Raw genomic sequence first — 23,976 nt, 5'->3', positions numbered from 1 at the left:
CTTTTGTGAAGTACTTGTTCAAATGTTTGCCTGTTTATTCAAATAAATATCTTTTATGAATTTTTAGGAGCTCTTTATTCTATAGGAGTCCCTTCTTAGAGGCATGTATTAAAAATATCTTCTTCCATTCTGTCACTACACTTTCTTAATGATGTCTTCTGATGATCATACATCCATAATTTTAATATATGATATACTTAAAGGCAAAATATTGAAAGCTTTCCCCTCAAACTGGAAAGATGACAAAGACACTTATTATCACCATTTCTATTGAATATTGAACTGGACCCTGTAGCCAGTCCATAAAGGTAAGATGCAAAAAGAGGGAAGAGGAATAGGAAAATGAATAGGAAAAAGGAGAGAGGGCAAGGATGGGGAGAAGGAGAGGGAAATAAAAGTTATAAGAATTCTAAGAACGAGAGGGGCGCCTGGGTGGCTTCCGTTGGTTAAGCGTCCGACTTCAGCTCAGGTCATCATCTCACGGTTCCGGTGTTCGAGCCCCTTGTCGGGCTTTGTGCTGACTGCTAGCTCAAAGCCTGGAGCCTGTCTTCAGATTCTGTCTCCCTCTCTCTCTGACCTTCCCCTGCTCATGCTGTCTGTATCTCTCTCTCTCAAAAACAAATAAAACATTTTTAAAAATTAAAAAAAAAAAAGAATTCTAAGAAATAGAAAGAAAAAATAAAAGCTGTTGTAATTCATAGAGAAAAACAATAATGTGCTAGAAGGTCCAAAAGAATCTGCAAGCTATCAGATAATGGGTGAATATAGCCAGGTTTGTAAGATTAATGCATTCAGTCAACTTTTTGTAAAAAAAAAAAAAAAGTCAAATTTTGTTAAAAAAAAGTCAACTTTTTTTCTCTATATACAAGCCATGACCAATCATAATATCAAATTTTAAAACAATACTATTTATAAGAGCTTAAATACCATTAAATTGATAGAACTAAATCTAACACAAAACATGTGTAAGACCACTATACTGAAAACTACAAAATGTTATGGACAGAACTTAAAGTACAAAATAAATGGAGGAATATACCATGTTCATGTATTGAAAGACATACTATAGAGAGGTCAATTACCATCAAGTAAATGTAATCTACAGATTACATTTCAACACTCAAACTGGAATCTGATAAGTGAATTCGTAAAATTTTTTATTAAAATGCAAAGGAACAAAAATAACCAAGGTAAAGTTAAAGAAGAACAAAGCTGGAGGTCACAAATCTTGAACTTTTCTAGTATAGCAGAACTATTTCACTGCTGTATTTATTTTATCAGTTGTTCCATTTAGCTGAGATAAACTGCTGCAAAGCCTTCCAGTTGCTTGAACTGAATGGTCCTGCCTCAAGAGCTGTTTACCAGAGAATAGCTGACATCAGAATTATAATGGGGGACCCAACACTTCAGGAAACTCGACTCACCAGGAGTTTGTCTTAGGCACAAATGCCTTATCTACTTTTAGTGAGTTTTCCTTTTTTTTTTCCTCTTATAATCTCTAAGCTTTTTGCCTTTTCTTTAGCCTTTTATCTTAATCTTTTAACTCTCCTTTTAATACTTTTAAATCCATTGGCTGCTAACCTTTTTTTCTTCCTTTTAAAGCCCAGCTACTTTGTGGCATAATTATTTTCAACCCAAAGTTGAGGAATGAGAAGTTTGCTTTCCTGTGAGCTACTCTTTTAGTTACTAGTTCCCACCAAATTCATCTGTAAACAGAACCAGGTGGAGCTGAATGGTAAACAGCTTAATTGAGAAGTCTTATGCTCATTAAGATGTAAAAATAGAGTGGTTTGTTTTTTAATATCTGCAGCCTACTGTCCTCTATCTAACCTCCTCTCTGAGTAATGAGAATTCTAATTATTCCTGTATTTCTCTGGTCAATATTCAATCAATCAATTTAAATTGTTAGCAATATCATAGATGTTTCAATTCCTTTTCTTAATTGCTTTAGTTCACAGATAAGTAGGCTTAGGCTAAGAAATTTGGCCAAGATCACACAACTAGTAAATGACACAATTTGAATGCCAGAAGTATGGCTTTAGAGCCAATAACCCTTATAAAAAGCCTATTGAGAGGAAAAAATTACTTATGTAAGATAACTCTGAATATACTCAGTACATTCTTCATCAAGTGCTCTTAACCACCATACATTGAAAGACCTCATAAAATCTCTAAATCTGAAGGCAAATTTGGGGTATATACAGTCGATTTTTGATACTTGCAGCAGTTATATTTTATAATGTCACTGAAAACACAGAATTAGTGATACTAAATTATTGCTCCTAAGGAAAATGAAGAATTTCTTTCCTTGGGAAAACAGAGATAGATGCAAGCCTGTGATTGCATCTTTTTGTCAACTAATTAATATATAACCTTGTTTTATGTTTGTTTCTGTTTAAAGACACAGTATTTAATATATATTATTAATTCATTAACACTGAACTAATGGCCAACATCACTATAACTTATGCCTGTATTAAATGTATTTAATACACATTTTCTGCATATCACATATCACAGCCTTCTTATGCTTAGAAAAGCAATTCAGTACTATGCTTGAGACCATTTTAAATAGTGAAATCACAACAAAAATCACAACAAAGTGAAAAACATGACCTTGAATATACTGTGAGACTGATACTTGTTTACAGTATGAAACCTGAAACAAGAAAGCAAAACTCTGTCTTACTGACTTCAACTGGGAATGTGTACATCCGGCAACTCAATTTTTTTCATTATTTTGCACAGGCACATGCCTAAGAATGACCAGGAAAGGACTTAAAATGCTGACTTTGGAGTCACAAATTCTTCTACTGAGTAAGCAAATTCATAAATTTGGAATTTGTGAATAATGATGATCTATATATTATTTTCTAGGAAGAAGATGCTTAGTTATAACCAGATCCTCAAAAACTCTATAACATCCAAGAATCCAAGGAAAGACTCAAACTAATTTAAAGTTTATCTCTGACTCAAACCCCAACAAACTAAGGCCATCTAAACACTAAACAATGTGGTATTTGCCCATTGTATCATTGTGTCTATTGCATTTTGCTTTGCTAAAGCCTGAAAAACCACCTTAGTAAATATACGCTGAAACTCAGAAAGAAAGAAAAAAAGAAAGAAAGAAAGAAAGAGAGAGAAAGAAAGAAGGAAGGAAGGAAGGGAGGGAGGGAGGGGGGGAGAGAGAAAGAAAGAAAGAAAGAAAGAAAGAAAGAAAGAAAGAAAGAAAGAAAGAAAGAAAAGAAGGAAGGAAGGAAGGAAGGAAGGAAGGAAGGAAGAAGAAGAAGGAAGGGAGGGAGGGAGGGAGGAAGGAAGAAACTCCATATGACCTCATGACCAAATGACCTAGTATATTAATGTTACTAATTGAGCCTAAACTTTGATCAACAAAACATCTGCCTTCATTGCAACAAAACTGATGAGAAAAGATGTTATTCTGAGTGTTGTAGAGCATCATCTCTGAAAGTAAACATGTAGGAAATTCTCCTCTGATGTCAGGACAGGGTTAAGTATTTTTAACTGAAGCAGCTGGCTTGTTTTAATCTCAGGAGCGCTATTATTCCTGCCATGATTTTGTTTCCATGTTTAATGTTCACTGCTAGAAAGCTTAGACAAATTTATAGCTTAACATCAGCATATGTACATGTGTACATTATCCTTTTAATTTTATCTTTCCATACAGCATTTTACTCATGTTCTAATTTTTTCATCTTCTTTCCATATTTTTATATTCTCTCTCATTGCACCTTAAATCGCTTCTTAAATAAGAATTCTGCACATATAATTTTTTATTTAAAATCTTTTCAAAAAATTCAAATGGGAAATGAGACACACCAGTATAAATGTAGCTGCAGATAACTTCTGCCCTCCCCAAAAAAGACAAGTGTTATTTTCTCCCAAAAGTTCTTTCTATACCCTATTGCAGATCCTCTCAAATTGTGGTTTTTGGACAAGCAGTATCAGTTTAAACCAGGAATGTTAAGAAATGCTAATGCTTAGGCATCACTCCAGAGTTTCTAAATTGGAAACTCTGAGCGAGGGGGGCAGCAACATAGGTTTCAACACACGCTCCAAGTGATTAGGATGCACATTCCACACTGCTTGATAGGAAATTAAGTGTCATGTGGGTTTCACTTATGCTCTCTTTTGCAATGAAAATAGGCTTATAACTTTACACTTCTCAATTATAACTGTATTGGAATCCTACAGGAAGATTTTATAATCATGAGCTTAGGACCAATTTATGGGTATTCTTTTTATCTCTCTGCATGTTCTGATAGGCAAAGATGACAACCATTCTCTAAGTCTAAAGACATGTTTAGTCATAAAATCAGTGATTATTTCTTGCATCTTGGAGCATTTCAGGCTAAATCTTGCTCCAAGATGTTCAAACTGGAATGTTGCTACAGTGTCACTTTGAGAAATCAGTAAACTGGGTTTTTTGTCTTACTGTGAATACCAAAATAAATATCAGATAAATCCAAGACTTAAATGTTTAAAATGTGAGTATATAAAAATACTAGAAGAAAATACAGATTAAATTATGCAAAATCTTGAGAAAGACTTTAGAATAACCATGACCTAAGCCCAGAAGCAAGACCAGGAGGATCAACAAGTTTTCTACAAAAAAATTGGTACAGGATGACATCATTAAATTCAAGTAGGTAAATTATTTCCTATGCTCCCTTTGCACTACAGTGTCAATCTAAGCATCATCTTCATTGATGCAAAGAGGAAAGACAACCTTAGGGTAGTCAAAGGGAATTGTGTCAATTTCTTGGCCTTTGTATGGCCCAGTTGGAAAGCAAAAAATTATGAAGAACAATAAATCAATCTTTGTTTTCCCAAAACAAAATGAAATTTCTCACAAGGGTAGGAGAAAGAAGGTTAAGATAAATCTAAGAGTAGAAAAGACCTATACCTTACTTCCTGACTGGAAATCTGAGCATGGGAGTTCTTCACAAGAGTCCTAGTTGGAATCATCACAGTAGAGTGGGAATAATTGGGATGCCTGTATGAAGAAGATGAGGCAGTCTCACCAACTTTTTGTAGCCCTGGAGAGTAAAAGAAGAGATGAAATTACCCTGAAAAGTATACAGCTGTAAATTTCTAGAGTGATCTAGGGGACCCGAAGAGGTCTCACATTTGTAATAAGAGGAAACACCAGCAGATGGCAGCATGGACTATACTGTACAACTGGAGACCAGAGCCATTTTAGTGAAGCCAACCATCAGTAGGTGTTAATAGCCATCCCAAAAGATGCAAACATGAACAGAACCCAACTGAAGGACTAATCACATTCCCCCAACACCATGACCCTCTAGAAGATCCCAAGAACTTATATGCCTCTTTAGGGACAAACAGGTAAGGGAGTGAAGGAAGTCCTGAGTTGCTATAATCTAAACTTGAAGTGACTGGACTTATACAAGTGAATAAAATCCACCTGTCATCATGTGGGAGCAGAGGGATTGCTAGAAATGTAAGCAAAAACAAAGGAAAATATTATTATATTTTTATTTTTTGCACACATGAGTATAGCTTAAGAAAATGATACATTGGAAATTTCTGCATGGCAAAAAAAGAATTGTAAACAAAGTCAAAAGATAAATGATCAAGTAAGAGCAAATAAGGAACTTATTTTCCAAACAAGGGGTTAATTTCCTTGATATACAAACAACTCTTAGTACCAAGAAAAAGTTCATTTTTATTAGACAAAGGGAACTATACAATAACAATTTAAATTTATTCACCTGAAATGTGCCCCTCTTACTGGAATTTTATAGTGGGATAAAAGGAGTGGGGGAAAGTGGTAAAAAATTAAACCTTGTATAAAGAAAAACTTGTAACTGATATATTATTAAAGATGAATTTAGTGAAGGTTTGAATCTATAATATATATGTTAAAATCTGGTCAATCATTCTTGCTTTTACCATATTTCAATGTCACAGAATTCCATATTATCAGCTGTCCTTTCTTTCCAAAGGCCCCTAGGAACTCTGCATACAGATCACTCACTGGTTTCAGGAATTTCCTCCCTAGTATGGCTGACTACAAAGCCAGACCCATTCTAACTAGCCCTCCTTCACTTTTCTCCCCATGTATAAACAGTCCTAATTTAATGTTAAAGGCTTACCTTTAATTTAATTTTGGGAAGCAGACAAAAACTAAAAGGAAGAGAACAGAACTATCTAGGCCACTAGTCCACAGTCCAGGCTTTAGGGCACCATTTCTAAATGGGTATTTTCAATTTAGGATAATTACTACATATTTAAAAAAAATTTTTTAGTGTATGTGGTAGCTTTCTTATGTAAACATGGAAATTAGACAGAGGTAGAAGAAAGAAAAAGTGTATACTGTACACTGTAGTGTAATTTCACTGCAGTCAACATTTTGCTACATTTTCTCTAGCCTACCGCACCTCATTTAAAAAAAATGTATGTTTCTCATTTTTATAATTTGCATTTTTATATAACAACAAAGGTCTTTCCAGAGAACTTCAAACTTTCCTCACGTATGTTCCTTAATGATGCAGAATGGATAATTTACTTGAATATTCTTCACTGTTATGACAGGTTATTTCTACCTCTGACTTGCTGAAAGTATTGAAGAAATTTATATTTTTGTAATAGATTTGGGCATTTTTTTCTAGAACTAAAACCTCTTCAGGAGAGTTACCTAACAGAGGAACTGTTAGATTAGAGGCATGTACATTTTTAAAGCCCTTGATTATTCTGCAAAACTTTCTTTCCTCAAGTGTTCAAACTGTCACTGAAAATGCACAAGAGTATTGGCAGTTCAGTGTCTCTCTTCAATCACACTGGGTGTCTCCTTTTGTTTTAATGTTTTGGTAAATTAAATGGTATCATGTTATTGTTTTATTTTAACTGGTATATCTTTCTTGAATTTGCTTGTCATTTATATGAGATATTTGCATATTTCTCCTTTTCCCCCAAATGTGAACCTATGCTCAGCCAAATCTATTCAGTTAAATATTTATATAGCAAGTATTATGTGTTAGGCATTGTGATATATATTGGGAGCACATTAATGAAACTAATTTGCAGCTCTCTCAGCATGTGACACTTTTACTTGTTCTGGGCCTTTGCATTTGTTATTGTTGCTACCTGGAATGTTCTTTCTTCCCTGGATAACTCCCACTTGCCTGTTAGATCTCAGCCTAGGTATATGTATATAGAAGTTCAGTGTACATTTGTTCTCTATGTCTGCCCATCCTTTTCCTGCGTAGGCATTATCACTTTTAACTATAATTTCATATCTACTCCTCTGTACCTTCCACTAGATTGGAAGCTCCTTGAGGACAATGTTTCATGCTTATATTTGCATATGGACCATCTAAAGTTGTTAGATATATAGTAACCAACTAATGAACAAATATATTTCCATGTTGAATAGATGAATTACTACTCATGCAATTTGTTCATTTTAATTCAGTGTTTTCACGTGTATGTGCATGTGTTTCCAATTCATTTTCCCTTCTACTTAATTTCTGGGGAAATACTAATTTTATATATTTTGGTATATCTACCAGTATATCTCTTTTCTTATTTGTTTAACATGTTTAATTATAAATTCAACAGATGTTTCTGTTTAAACTTCAAATAGCATGCAAGATTGAAAGTACAAGGTAGACACTCTCTCACCCTCCATGTGATCATTATGAATTTTGTTGTGTATTTTTCAAAACACTTTCAGTGTATATGTACAAAAATGTTATGTGTTCCCTATTTCTTTACATAAGTGAGATAGTACTATGAATATAGTGCTCTGAAACTTGTTTTCTGTTCCTTAATCTTGGTCATGTATATTTAGGAATGGTATGGTAACACAATTGTACTCATTATTGAAAACATTAGATACTATTTAATAAATGTACCATAATTTATACAGTTATTCATCAGACATTTAACAGGTTTGCATTTTTTCTCATTTATGTACATATAATACTAAAAAAAGAATTACTCTTTCCTTACCTATCTTAATCTATTCTATTTTTATCTTATTTTAATTTTTTCATATACCATAAATCTTTGTCATAGGATAAAGATAGTCCTATTTTTACCTAACATCCCAGCTACCTTCAGTGTGTTCAAAGACTTTGCCCCCAGGGTGCCTGGGTGGCTCAGTCGGTTAAGCGTCCGACTTTGGCTCAGGTCATGATCTTATGGTTCGTGGGTTTGAGCCCCGTGTCAGGCTCTGTGTTGACAACTAGCTCAGAGCCTGGAGCCTGCTTCAGATTCTGTATCTCCCTCTCTCTCTGACCCTCTCCTGCTCACATTCTCTCTGTCTCAGAATTAAAAAAAATTTTTTTTTTTAATTTAAAAAAAGACTTTGCCCGTATTATGTCTTCTCTCTTTTGCATCATTAATTTTTCCTTCTCTAATGGATCATTCCCACCAGCACAAAAAACATGCTATAATAATTCCTTTCTTTAATAAAGGGAAATATATAAATGTATCCACCACTCACTGGTTGCCCCTTTTTATGGCAAATCTATTCAACATAGTTGTTAATGTTCATTTTCTACCTCCAATTCACTTTCGAACCCACTCTGATAAGATGCTCGTTCATACTACTCCACCAAACCTACCCTGGTCAAATCCACCCAACATCTCTATATTAAGAAATCCAAATTGCTGTATTCATTTATTTGAGAATGAATTAATCTCTCTCTTTTAAAAAAACATCATTTCCTGCTATAAATATTGGGGTGCATGTATCCCTTCAAGTCAGTATTTTTGCATCCTTTGGGTAAATACAGAGTAGTGCAATTGCTGGATCCTTAGGGTAGTTCTATTTTTAACTTTCTGAGGAAACTCCATACTGTTTTCCAGAAAGGCTGCAACAGTTTTCACTCCTACCAGCAATGAAAAAGTGTTCCCCTTTCTCTGCATCCTTGCCAACATTTATTGTTTCTCGTGTTGTTAATTTCAGATGTTGAGCATCTCTTCATGTGTGTTAGCCATCTGCATCATCTTTTAGTTTTGTTGACTGTTTCCTTCACTGTGTAGAAGCTTTTTATCTTGATGAGGTCCCAATAGTTCATTTTTGCTTTTGTTTCCCTTGCCTCCAGAGACGTGTCTAGTAAGAAGTTGCTACTGTAGATGTCAAAGAGGTTGCTACCTCTGTTCTGATTTTGATGATTTCCTGTGTCATATTCAGGTCTTTCATCCATTTTGAATTCACTTTTGTGTATGGTGTAAGAAAGTGGTCCAGTTTCATTCTTTTGCAAGTTGCTGTCCAGTTTTCCCAGCACCATTTGGTGAAGAGTGTCTGTTTCCCATTGGATATTTTTTCCTGCTTTGTCAAAGATTAATTGACCATATAATAGTGGGTTTATTTCTGGATTCTCTATTCTATTATACTAATTATTTTTTCCAAGTAACTTTAGAAACATTTTATCAACATGGAAAATATTCATTAGGATATTCATCAAAAATATAATTTATTTGGGAATTATTGATACCTTAAAGCTATTTATTCTTCCTCTTTATTAAAAGCCATATATAGAGTGTTAAAGTTTTCTTGATATAAGATTCACATATTTTTCTAACATTGAGGCTATTCTTTTGTAGTTTCTCTCTTCACTGGAGTTGAAAATGAGATTTCCACATTATATATTTTTTACTTAATTGTTGTATGTATGTATGTATGTATTTATGGTGGTGGAATATAGAAAGGCTATTGATTTTCCATTTTTAAAAAGATACTCCCTTGTGTTATCTTCAGACCCTGAGCTAAAGTCAACCAACGAAAATACAGTTTAGTGATGAAATATATATTTCACAGATGAAGACTATTTTAAAATCAACTTTCTGATGACAAAATAATAACAGTGATAACTTCTCCAGTGTAACAAATGTAACAAAATAGAGCTGAGTTTTAGAGGTTTATTTTTTTTTTCTTAAGATGCTACATAATTAAACAGGATTGGACTGGTCTTTTATATGATAAAAAACTTCATAATTCATAGTCTAAATGACTGTTTTCTGGATTACCTGAAGAGTCTTTCTCACATTTTTCCCTTCTCTCCTTCTCTAACTAAAAGCTGGCTACTCTCTCTCCTAACCATTCTGCAGCCTGATTCACTCTCCATGATTCCAAACTAAAGCCACTGTACCTGGGGATAAGTGTGCTAGAAGTATGAGTGATTAGGAAAAACAGTATGTGCTTTTTGGTAGGTTCAGCTTCTCTCTGACTCTTTTTCAGTGAAAGAATAATCTAGGCTTGACTGTTGTTATTAAGTATGTCCCTTCCAATGATAAATGTTATTTATTTACATAGAAAAATATATCTTTACATTTTGTTTCCCAACATTAAAATAAATCATAACTTTCACAATGTAGAGATAAAGGACCAGCACAGCCCTCAGCAGTAATGCTAACTTAACCCACTAACATGCATTAAGACACAAGAGTTTAAGCCACAGCAATAGTTGTAATCTTGTGACAATAACAACAACAACAAAAATCAGATGAAATACATTAACTAACCATTAAGATCTCTTAATCTCAGTTCAACTTTACTAAACAAACCAACAGTAACTAGCCTAGTCCCTTTTAAGAAAACAAAGCAGCAAAATTTCAATGTGCTAGGTAAATCACTTACTATGTGCTTTTGATTCATGACTACCACATCATCATGTCACCACAATGAAATTCTTTTTGGATTCTGAGTCTGTTCATCAGCCGCATGAAACTGATGACTTGAACAGAATTGAAGACATGGGAAACAAGCATCTGAAGGTAATGAACCATGTAGTGTATTCCTCTACGGAGGTGACCATACTCCTCACTATACTGGATTACAGCTTCCCAAGGGCAAGTATCAATAATAAAAGGAAGACTACCTTGATATTCTAGCCACATGTACCAAAGCCTACAAATGGTAAAATTTGTCTTTACAATATTTCATTGTGGTATTATTTACAATTTCCCTTGTCATGTAATAAAGATCATTCAACACCCCCTTCCAAAATAATTTACTGTACATTTTAAATTGTCTAAAAGATTATGGGGGGTGTGTGTGTGTGTGTGTGTGTGTGTGTGTGTGTGAGAGAGAGAGAGAGAGGGGGAGAGAGAGGGAGAGAGAGAGAGAGAGAGAGAGAGAGAGAGATAAGGGTAATTTGAAGGAAAGACCTGTGAGATGTCATCAATAATTAATTTATTTTTAACCATTATTAAGATAGATTTAACCTCAAGATATAATAGATTTATCAGTCCAATGTTCCATCATTTCCATGTTGCCTCTACAGGGAGATTTTCCTTATAATTACTCCAAGGGTAAAGAAAGAAACTCCCAGAGCAAGGAGCTGTGACTAAAGCAGAAGTTCAGTTATTGCTCTGCACTGTCTTCACATAAAGAACCTATCATAGGCTTAATTAACCCCAATTAACATACTGAAGCCATACCCTACCCCCATGTGACTGTATTTGGAGACAGCTCCTTTAGGGAAGTAATTAAGGTTAAAGGAAGTTAGGAAAGCAGGACTTAGTCTAACTGCATTGGTGCTCTTATGAGATAGTCAAGAGACACCAAGAATGGATCTTCTTCTCTCTCTCTGGATCTCATTTTCTCCTTCTCTCTCCTCTCTCTGTTCTCTGTTCTCTCTCCTCTCTCTGTTCTCTCTGTTCTCTCTCTCTCTCCCTCTCTCTCTCTCTCTGTCTCCATACAAGTACCAAGGAAAAGCCAAGTGAGCACATAGCAAGAAAGCAGATGTCTACAAGCAAAGAAGACTCTCACCAGAAATTAAATTTACTAGCACCTTGATCAAGGACAGAACTGTTACAAAATAATCTCTGTTGTTTAAGCTGCCCAGTTTGTGGCGTTTTTATGGCAACTTGAGCTAACTAATACAGAAGCTCTTCATCTTTTAATTGTTTATTCTCCTATAGTGTCTGAACTTCACCTGGAGTGTCCTACATCATCCATAAGTTAGTTTCAGCATCCACCCAAGGTAAGGAACTGAGAGATTTAGACACTGTTGGTGTTTCTGTCTGTGATGCATTTGTAAATGTGTTTTATTGATTTCTACAACATGTGGCTTATTATTTTCTGTTGGCCATTAAAACACACCTAGTTTTGGATCCATGTCTTCTGGTTTGGCCTCTGGTCATGCTGCTTCCATTGTTATTGGAGGAGTCAAACGGAGGTTGGACTGTAAATGTGTATTTATTTTTCTCATTGGGATTGTGATTAGAAGGCTATAACATCACAGATTTATCAAACCCCCCTTCTGCATCAATATGGTACCAGGTTCTTCACTTTAAGGCATGTATTTGGTCTTCAGATTGCCAAGTTTTAGTGATGGTGACAACCTTGATGAAGGGACCTTAGAAATTGAGCTTGCACTGTGGTTTGAGGCTCAGGACATCTCCATCTTTACCACGTTCATTGACAGCAGAAGCATCACTGTCTGGGAGACCCCTAAGAGACCACCTTTGATGATGAGGAGGAGGAGGATGATGATAATGCCTATGTTGTTGCGTCATTTATGGGGTGAGAGAAGGGGGCTGTGTATTCATCATGCATCAATACATTTTGTTTTAGTTTCTTATTAATTCTTACAGTTTCAAGTCCATCCTTTTCTGTGTTTCTCTGTATATAATTATACCATCTGCAAATAAAGGTAATTTTGCATTTCCTTTCTAATAATTATACCTTTTATTTTGCTTCCATATCATATGGCGTTGATTAGTCCTTCCAGAACAATTAGATAACAATGAAAATAACAGCATTTTTGTTTTCCACCTGATTTTAATTGGATACTATTAAGAATGAAGTCGGCCATTGATTTGAGATGTTATAGAAACAACATAATGTTAATGAAATTTCATATGTGAGTTTGGATAGATTTTAAAATAAAAATTGAGTGTAATTTTTTTTCTAGAATTTCTCTAATTTTATTGAAATTACCAAATTGTTTTTTCTTTCTTGACCTATTGGTAGGAAGTAATATACTAATTGTTTTCCTAATATTGAACTAACTTTGTATAATGCACATGATTTTGAGTCAAGAAAGTAAACCAGACCATCCTCTGAGGAATGTTTAATCACTAAACACATTGTACACATTTCTGTCCTATAAAAGATTCATGTTCAACTATGATCCCAATCAGCAACTTTCTCTTCCCACTAAAGGGAACAAATTATAACCCTTTCCACTGCTGCAGTAAACAGCAAACAGATTGCTGATTATACAGAAAGAGAAAAAACAGACATAGGACAGAGCATGCAGATTAGAAAGAAGCCGTTTCCTTCCTTAACACTAAGTAAATAGGCATTTTGCAAAGCGCATTAAAGGGAGCAGACTGCTATAGAAATCAATTAATACAGACTTGTTAACTGAGAGCAAACTATGAGTAATTATATTATCAAGTAAATAGAATAATCTGTAAATAGCAGTAAGGACCCTGTAACAAAGAAACCACATGAATTGGCACCCTTTCTTTTTGAGCTCATAGCCTTCTGAGCTTGTGTCTCTAATTCAGCAGTATATCTAGTTTGGAAAGGAAAAAACAAAACAATAGGACTTATGAGCTGCTGTTAGGGGAAGTAACTCAATGGCATTAAACAAAAAGTGCCCTGACATTGTACAGTGGGAGAAAATTTGTCTCCAGCTAAGACTCCAGCAAGCAAATGACTATTCTTGCACAGAGGAGATCTATTTAACTCTTCTTGTATTAAAAGTATAAAGATAAATTCTGGACAGAAAGAACTCTTATCATGGTCAAAATGCAAAGGGCAGAAACACTGAGTGGAAGATGACCTATCCTGGAGTTATGGGAGATTCTCACATGGGGCTGGCACCCTACATAAAGTACTGAAAACACCAATCTGATAAGAAACATGATAAAATTTTGGGAGAAGATACCCTGTAGTAAAAAGATGGTGGGAATTAACAGCAGGGAGCTGGATCTTGCCCAAGATATTCACCATGTGGCTGTGAACAGTAACACAAATTCTGAGACAATTTTTCTTCATCTGTAAAATGGAGATATTAATACCCACATTTAAAAGATATCAAAACTGGATGAACTGTATATCTATAGCATAGAGCAACAAATAGTAAACATTCTAAGAGATGGTTTGTTACTTTGTTAATTTTGGAGCAAACCCTGAGATATATAATGGAGTCTTGGAAATATATTTAAGATAGAAATGAAGACCCTAACACAAAAAGTGACAATGACAGAATACTGTGGGGCAAGAATGATGTGGAACACATAAAAATACTAATAAAATTTAGGAAAGAAAATCTCCATATGCACAGGGATGGGAAGGGAGACTATACCCTAAGCTCTATCAGATGTTAGTCAAAAATTAGCTCCTCAGGGAACAGAATGGGAAATTTTTATCAAAACACAACACATATACTTCACAGGTATTTGGATTTATGTTCAAGTTAAGGCATAATAATACAGGCACTGTTTCATTTTGAAGTATGGGTCTACCATTCTCAGTGAATCCTCTTTCAGTTTTATAAGATTCCACATTAAGTAACCACATACAGAGAGAACTTCACAGGAGACTCCAGACATTCTGGAGTTCAAATTGGGCAAACCAAGTTAGTAGTACCTCTTACAGAATTATGTTTTAACAAACCTCCTTTTTGCCTTGCTAGATTATTCATCTTAACACTCATCACACTGTATTTCACATGTTTGTTTCAGTATTTGTGACTCTTATTTGACTGTGAGCTCCCTGAAAGCAGGTATAATTTTATTCACCTTTGTGTTTCTTAGTATAACATAAAGCATATAGAGTTGTCTTAATGTCACTGTAAGACTGAGAAACTTCTTAGAGCCCCCCCCCTCCCATGTCATCTGAAACATGTTAAACTTTAGCAGTCACATTATGGCCCATTTTTACTGTATTTTACTATAAAATTTTAAAGATATTGGTAATTTTTTTTAAATTTGGCAATAAGCCAACACCTTATGATTGGCTCTAATTTCTCCAGTCTCAGCTCATGATGCACATCCAGGAATTCTTGCAAAATGAAATAATCTAAATTACAAATTGTTTTCAATGGTCATGAAATTTGAACGGACATGAACCTTAACAATTAAGAAAGTTGGATTAATTAACAACTTAACAATGTTAATTTTTGTAGACATTTAAACATTACTTTAAAATTTTCAGGGTTTTTTTTTTTATATTTTAGAGTCAATGTTTTTGTTCTTCAGGTCTTAAATGTTGTCAATGGCCTTCAAAGAGCAAGAAGGCCTAAGGACCAGGCCTATTGATACATGATGGATTAATCAGCCCCAATGGCATACAGTAGATGGTCAAGTACTGTTTGTGAATTTGATGGGTAATTTGAGAATATGCACACGCCACAGGTATGAGTCAAAGTAGGAGCTCAGTTATAATGCAGCTTTATTTTTACTAGTAAAATGGCACCACTAAGCCATTTTACACATAGCAGTGACTGGCAATGTCAGTCATAATGTTGGAAGTTGACAAAGAGGCATTTCCAGAACTAAAGGGTTAAGTTGGCTATCAGAACAAGCCACTACCTGAAGTTGCACCATAGTCATCAGCATGCAATCTCAAGCAGACAAATGGAAACAGACAACCTTAAGACTTTGGAGAGAAGTTGGGCTTCACAGAGATTGGCAATACTATGGTCAGACCTTATTGTTGATATTAATGAAGGGAGGGAGACTGGGAGGTGGGTTCACAAAAAATAGACTCTTCTGATGCCATCTTTTCTAGAGAAGCCTGCCTTCACAAACCTTGTACCCCAGACTATGTGTAAATGACTACAATGAACATATGTTCCTGGGCTGAGGGGCCAGTCATTCTTCAGATGTATTATGGCAGACAGAAAACAACTTTAAATATAGTAGTTGAGAAAGACATTCAAGAGAGCAGTTGGATGGGACCCCAAGTTGAGATGGCTCATGTTTGCTTAGTCATCACCCCAGTGGCAATTATACCTGCCACACCTGGACCTCTAGGTCTCAGTTGAGGCACTATCTGTCATGCCTTCATGGCTGCACTGTAATAGTTAAGCAGGATGGGAAGAGAGTTGAGAGTTTTAAAGTCTCAGTGTGGATAGATATGACTCTTAAAATCCTTTGAGATTTCCGCATTAGATTATTCTTTCAGGACTTTTCCAGGGTGAGAATCCTAAGTGCTAGACTCTGGTAGACAGTTATTTACAATTGAAATTTTCATTTGCCTTAATGATTCTCAAGCATACTTGAATGATAATTGAAATATCTAACCGAAATATGCTTGTATTTTCATCATTTATTCAACTTTTTCCTTAAAATGTGTTGGGTATAGAATTACCAGTCATCTGTTGGTATGACAGTTAATGGCTGTACAAAATGCATCTCTTTTAGCCATACTGCCTCTAGGAATTTGATGATCATATTCATGTTTGGATGCTCTCTCTTACAAAAGGTTTTTGTAAGATAGACAAATCACAAGTATCATGTTATAGCTGCTTTACTTTAGAGAAAATGACCATGTGCTGGAGCAAAACCAACTAGGCCAAAGGCACCAAAGCCTTAGGGAGCTAACACATGATGAGGATCTATAATGTGCTGAAAAGTTTGTATGTATACATTTCTTTTAGTAAGCATTGCATCACAATTCTGTTATCAGATCCATAACTCTAATCATTTTCAAAGCAAAATCTGGTACCATGAAAAAACAGAAAGAGGGCTATAAATGACTTTGGAGCATTTATTCACTTGCTTAATAACCTTCAGTGACTCCCTATCTCCCACTGCGTCGAGTTTGTAATTCTGCTTGCTTTTCAACATCTTCACTGGTCTCAGTATTAGCCTACCTTATTTTTTCTTTCTTCCCACATATTCCCTCTGAGCAACATAGGTCAGTATTTTTACTGACATACAAACATACCATGTTCACTGCCCCTTCCAAGCATCTTTCTTTCCTCTTCTACGACCTGTGTAAATATCACCAATTCTTCAAGGATCCCTTCACAGTTCATTATTTAGCAGAGTTCAGGGACCAGAAATGCTACAGAGACTTTGTTAAACATGATCTTAGCTATAATATGGTAATTTGAAAAGCACAGATTTAAAACAATGCTGTTATAGTATAGTTAGTAGACATTAATTTATGCCAAAGGGAGTTATGAGGTTTTATCTTCTTAGAATAAAGCAAAGTGCATAGCTGATTCTGGGCTACAACTTCAAACTCTAAGTCCCTTGGAATCTAAGAGGTGGTATTTTTCATGGGACCTTAGTTCAGTAATGTAGTTTTTAACTCTCCATTGAACTACTTCAACATAACCTTGACAAATTTCATTTTTAAAGTTACCAGGCCCTAAAGTACATTCCACAGTATTTGAATCTGCAGTGTTACCACTTCCATAATAAAGTACAAGACTTAAGGGATAAATAGAATGGCCACATTCCTTTTCTTTTCATGAAGGGAGACTGCTCTACAATTCAGAATGAAACTCATGGAGACTAAGCATAACAGTTCATATTTTCTTTATAGACAGTACAAGAAGCCTAACTATCAAAGTCATATAACTTTCTAGCTTTAAATGACATTGTTCAGCAGAGGTTTTCACAGTTTTATGAACATATCCATTTGTTAGAATTCTTTATGGAAAATATTTTACATCTAAGGATTTTTAAACATAATATTTAAAAGAATCACTTCATAAAGATTTAAGAAAATGGAAACCAAATGACATGCCCATTCCTTGAGTAAAGAGAATAATACAGTGCAATTAAACATGTAAGATGATCAGGTCACAATCTGCTGCTTTTGATATAAGGTTGTTGATCTGATAAGAATTTCCTTCTAAATTATCTAAAGTTACTATTCAGTCAATAAAATCTAAGAAGTATGTACTAAGTATTATTATATGTGGGCCCTGTGCTATGTACTAAGTGGCCAAAATCAGATATGGTTTCTGTCCTCATGGGAGCTTTCTATTTGTGGAACAGACAAACATGATTGAAATGATCACTCTAAGGACTGTATAATTACAAACTGAGGTAAGTTTTCTGAAAAAAAAAAAATATGAAATGCCCTTGGGAACTCAGTTCTAAAATTCCAGGTTCTCCCCCAGAAATGTAACAGCAAAAAAAGACATATTTCTGCCCTAGCAGAACTAGACTACAGTTAGGGGAATAGGCATTACATAAGTAAATAAATAAATAAATACATCATTTCAAATCATACTTGGTCTTATGGAGAAAACAAGGTGTACAGTAATGAAGAAGAATAAAGAATGGGGCTGATTAAATAAAGAAATAAGAGGTACTTTTCTTAGGAGAGATACATACGCTGAAGACTAAGGAATGAGAAGGATTCTGCCATTTCAGAGAGTATTAGGGGAAGACAAAAGTATGTATAAAAGTCTTGAAACATAAAAATAGATATCTTTGTTCAAAGATCAGACAGTATGCCACAGTTTCTGGAACAGAGGAGGGAAGAGAAGAGAGACATAAAATAAGGTTAAAAAAAAATAGCAGTCCAATCATCAGAATCACATTAGAAATATCAAGGGGTTTGGATTAGATTCTAAATGCAATGGGAGAGCATAAAAGAGGACTGAACTGGTTTAAAGTTCAAATTGTTCCCCTAGGTAACTAAATAGACTAGAAAGAAGGAAGTACAGTCAGACACGATTGCTGTCCTCCAAGGAAGAAAGGAGGGTATATTGTATTAGAGTCTTGGAAGAGAAGATAAAGAAAAATACATATTTCAAGATATTTTGAAGAAAAACTCAAGGCATCTGTTGATGCACTGGCTGAGGGAAGGCAGAAAGATTAGGAAAAGTAAATTAAGGATGATTCCCAGGTTTCTGATTTAAGCAGCTGAATGTATATATCAGTAGGTGTGTTGACATCTTCTGAGCTGGAGAAGTTTGAAAGCAGAACAATTGTGAACATAGGTGGGGTCGGGTGAGGTGCAAAGGAATTTGGCTACTGACGCATAATTTTGATATGTCTGTGAGACATCCTAATTGAAAGGTCAGGTGGACAGTTAAATACGTATATGAGGAGACATTTGAAATGGGCATAATTGAGGGGTCCTTCGTCTGTAGATGATATATAAAATAATGGTAATAAATAGTATCACCAAAAGAGAGAATATAAAGAGAGAGGAGAAGGGGATCCAAGACCAAGATTCAGAGGGAAAGGCTTAGGGAAAACTAACAAAAGAGATTGGGAAGGAGTGTCAGTAAAATCTTGGACACAAGACATGAAAACTAAAAGATAAGAGTGTTTTAAGAAATGTGCAGTGTTACTGAGAATTCAGGTACTCTTTTGGCTTTCACTCATTTATTGATTAATATCTGTGTTTTTAATTTAAAAGATAAATGTATCAAAATAACATCATGTAAAAAATAATAACTTGTGATGGAAAGAGTTGGTAAGGTAGTTCTATACACATTATCTTACTTGATCCCACAATTAAGTATATTTTATTATTGACTGTATTATACATTCAAAAACACTGGGGCTCATGAGAACCAGTAATATTTAATAATAAAGTCAACATTTATTAAGTATTGTGAACTCCTGTTTTGAGAGACATGTACTAGACTCTATAGATATAGTTATAAACAAAAAATCATATCCTTGAATTCAAAGTGCTTACTTCCAATGGATATTGTACTACACTGGTTATAATGTAGTACACAGGGCTTAGAAAATTATTAAGAGGTACAGAGACTTAGTAATTCAAAAAGATATATGCTCTCTGATGTTTATTGCAGCATTATTTATAATAGCTTAGATATGGAAGCAACTTAAGTGTCCATCAATAGACAAATGGATAAGGAAGATGTGAGATACACATGCACACACACACACACAAACACACACACAAACACACACACAATGGGGTATTACAGAGCCATAAATGATGAGATCTCACCATTTAAGACAACATGGATGGACCTAGAGGGTATTATGTTAAGTGAAATAAGTCAGACCAAGAAAGACAAATGTCATATGATTCCACTCATAAGTGAAATCTAAAAAAAAAAAAAAAATCAAAAAACAAAAATAAATAAATAAACAAAAAGCAGAATTAGACCTATAATTACAGAGAACAAACTGATGGTTGCCAGAGGGGATGGGGGTCAGAGGATGGGCAAAATGGGTGAAGTGGAGAGGAAGACATGGGCTTTCAGTTATGAAACAAATAAGTCAAGGGAATAAAAGGCACAGCATAAGGAATATAGTCAATGATACTGTAATAGCAATGTAACAGGACAGATGGTAACTATACTTGTGAACATAGCATAATGTATAAACTTGTCAAATTACTAAGTTGTACATGTGAAACTAATGTAACATTGTGTGTCAACTATATTCATAATTAAAAAGCAAAGAATTTTGATTGCAGAGGTTCACTTTTTAAAAATTCTTAATCAGTCATTAAAAAAAAATGTTTTTAAGTTTTATTTTTGAGACCAAGAGAGACACAGCATAAGTGGGGGAGGGGCAGAGAGAGAGGGAGACACAGAATCTGAAGCAGGCTCCAGGCTCTGAGCTGTCAGCACAGAGCCTGACATGGGGCTCAAACTCACGGACCATGAGACCATGTCCTGAGTCGAAGTTTTACACTTAACTGACTGAGCCACCCAGCCATCCCCTAATTACTCATCTTTTAAGAGTTCATTAGTATTGGGACACCTGTGTGGCTCAGTTGGTTAAGCCTAGGACTCTTGATTTCTGCTCAGGTTATGATCTCACAGTGCCTGAGACAGAGCTCCACATGGCCATTGGGGCTGACAGCGGAAGCCTGCTTCGGATTCTCTCTCTCTCTCTCTCTCTCTCTCAATAAATAAACGTTTACACAAAAAAACAAGAGTTCATTAGTATTAAGCATATTCACATTGTTGTGTAAGAGGTTCACTTTTTTAAAATTCCTGTCAATGTGATGAATCTAAAATTACTACTTTTATGAATTTGAGGTAATACTATCTGTAGTATGCTAAATATACATGTTTACTCTTAGTCTATATTGACATATTGAGGGGCATATTAAAACCTTTCAAAATCTTACCTAGAATCTGAGATTTCTTGACAATACTAATGTTTGCCGAGAAGTTAAAAAGCATTAAAATATGTACTGTTTGTGTCTAACGAAGTCTTTATCCATTTGCGCATTGTCCTGATATTCTATCAATGTAGTCATTGGAGTATATGGACTTCCTGATATCCCATAAATATTCTCTACTTTGTTTTCATGGATTAAGTGATTCTTGGAACCACTGTGACAAAACAGAATGTCGCTAAAATTGTGGTTTTTCAAACAATACAGAAAAAAGAAATTTCAATGTATTTAATAGCATATACGTTATCTTATTTTTTTTATCCTCTTTCCTCTAGGAATTTATTCCTGTCTAAAATAATCTATGAATGTCACAAAAAGTGTAGCATCTTATCTGTGAAAGAGTCAGATAACATTAGTCCTTGGTAGATTTATCAATATGTCTGGCACTTAAGAGATTTATGTGCGGGTCATTCTGACAGGACATATGTAACATTGATTTTTGTGGCTAGATTCATGTTAACTGGACTTGACTGTACAATTTTGTGTTAGAGCCACTGACCCTCTGAAAGACTGCTTTGCATTTGTACTTGTGTTTTTGGATAAAACCCAGTTTAGATTTCTTTGCCCTTAAAAATGACCATGATGGTCTCTGTGGCTTTTTCTTTTTTTTCTTTTTCACTTCTGGAATTTACACTGGCCAAAGAACACTTTTCCTTTTAAAAACTGACTTTCACTGTTGCCATGGCTGAATCATTCTTACAGCAACTTAAGTTTTACAGAGAGATTTCTGTTTAATGTCTTCCCTGGCATTTTATAAGGTTAAAGAGGCACTTAACAATAACCTTCGTGTGCAGTACATATAGTCTGCAGTCATTGAGACATGAGTGCAGATGAATAGCTATGTTATTCCCACTAAAGAAAAGAGGAAAAAAAAGACTTAAATTCTACTGAAGCAAGTGACCAAGGGTTCTCCATGTGGTGGTACCTCCTTGTAGAGGGCATTTTGGAAAAGCAGGGGGTAATTGGGGTTGTCACAATGAGGATGGGCTCTAGTTTTTCAAGAGAGATAGCAAGATACTACAATTCTACAGCATGCAAAGCAGTCCACTAACATAGAATTGTACCACACCCCACATGACTTTCAAATGTCCCAAAGCTCACCTACACAGATGAAAAATCTGTTTATAATCTAAGCCTAGAATCTAACTATATTTTATAGTAAGCACAGTGTGTTTTTGCATTGTTTTCCCTAAGGTACTTTTTCCAGGAATGCCAGTACTAAGCAAATCATGGGAAGATTTTGTTTTATCTAGACTTTAACCAAAAGTTTTCTAAAATTTTATCATGTCCTGACAGCAATGTCACTTGAGAGCTTCAAGTCACCAGTACAACCAATTCAACATACCTGTATCAGTCTGAGTTTGTAACAGTCACATTTTTGGAATTCTATGTATATAGATGAAAACATCTCATCACTTCATTTTCTTGTGTAGTCATGACTGAGTTTTTTCATATTAAAATGCATATTGTTTCATTTAAATGTATTTCATTTACTTCTCTCCTACTATGAAACCAGATTACTGTACTGATTTTTAAAAAAATATTAGGGGCACCTGAGTGGCTCAGTAGGTTAAGCAAGTGATTTCAGCAGAGGTCATGATCTCACAGTTCATGAGTTTGAGCCCCACATCAGGTTCTCTCTCTCTCTCCCTGCCCCTCCCTCACTCTTTCTCTCTCAAAAATAAAATAAAACAGGGGTGCCGGGATGGCTCAGTCAGTTAAGCGTCTGGCTTCGGCTCAGGTCATGATCTCATGATTTGTGGGTTTGAGCCCCACGTTGGGCTCTGTGCTGACAGCTAGCTCAGAGCCTAGAGCCTGTCTTCAGATTCTGTGTCTCCCTCTCTTTCTGTCCCTCTCCTGCTCATTCTGTCTCTCTCTTTCTCTCTCTAAATAAATAAAACATTAAAAATTTTTTCAATAAAAAAATAAAACATTAAAAAATATATTATACATAGAATATAGCATCTAAAGTGTCATTTTAGGATAAAAAAAGGAACATTATAAAACATTTCTTATAAATAGAGTTATTGGCTGAACACTAGAGAGAACAATTGATTTCTGACTTCTGAAACATAAGAGGGAAAGGGAACTGTCTCATCTCCTCTCGTGGGGCTTTTAGATGATGTTAATCTGGACAAATCACATAGGCTTTCCAGGCAAGCATTTTGGAAACACTGACTAGTTATATCAGACAGATATAGACAAGAAATTCACCCTTTAGCATCACTGTTTATGTGGTATAATAGTCTATTTCATGATAGCCCTTACCATGAGAGCTCTAACCTCAGTCTCTAGAATCAGATCATAGCCTGGAGGAAATGTCACTCTGAGACAGTAAGTAAACATATCAGAAGCAAAACACTGGCCCTATTTATTCAGACCTGTGTTGGTCCTTGAATTGTACCATCCCCTATATAGCCTGAGGGTCCTTCTGCCTCAGAGAAGCCAACAATAAAGTATTTCCCCATAGATAAACATCAAAGGTCTTTTCCCCAGGAAATTTTATCACTGATTTGTGAAACTTTCAGTCTGGTTGACACTCCCTCTATGCTCCAACTTGGTATGAGAGTCCAGTAAAATTCAGGTAGGCTGTGTATCCTTAGCTTCTTTCTGCCCATGCCCTAACTCCTCCTTCCAGAATCTTCCAAGACCATATGCAAATATGTCCTCTAATGGTTGATGATCTTTTATTATTTTTTTACATAGGCTCAGCTATTCACTGTAATCATTGAGCTTCTAATGATCTGAAATAGGTATAATAAAAAGTAACTTTACAAGGTTGTGATAAAATCCTAGGAAGAGGCAAGGAAAAAAAATTTTTTAATTGCTCAAATATACCCAGGTATTCAAGTGTGATGATTTTGTACACAAAATCTAGG

This window comes from Crocuta crocuta, unplaced genomic scaffold (assembly GCF_008692635.1).
Source record: "Crocuta crocuta isolate KB4526 unplaced genomic scaffold, BGI_CrCroc_1.0 scaffold397, whole genome shotgun sequence".
Taxonomy (NCBI): domain Eukaryota; kingdom Metazoa; phylum Chordata; class Mammalia; order Carnivora; family Hyaenidae; genus Crocuta; species Crocuta crocuta.
This window is presented reverse-complemented; position numbering follows the sequence as displayed.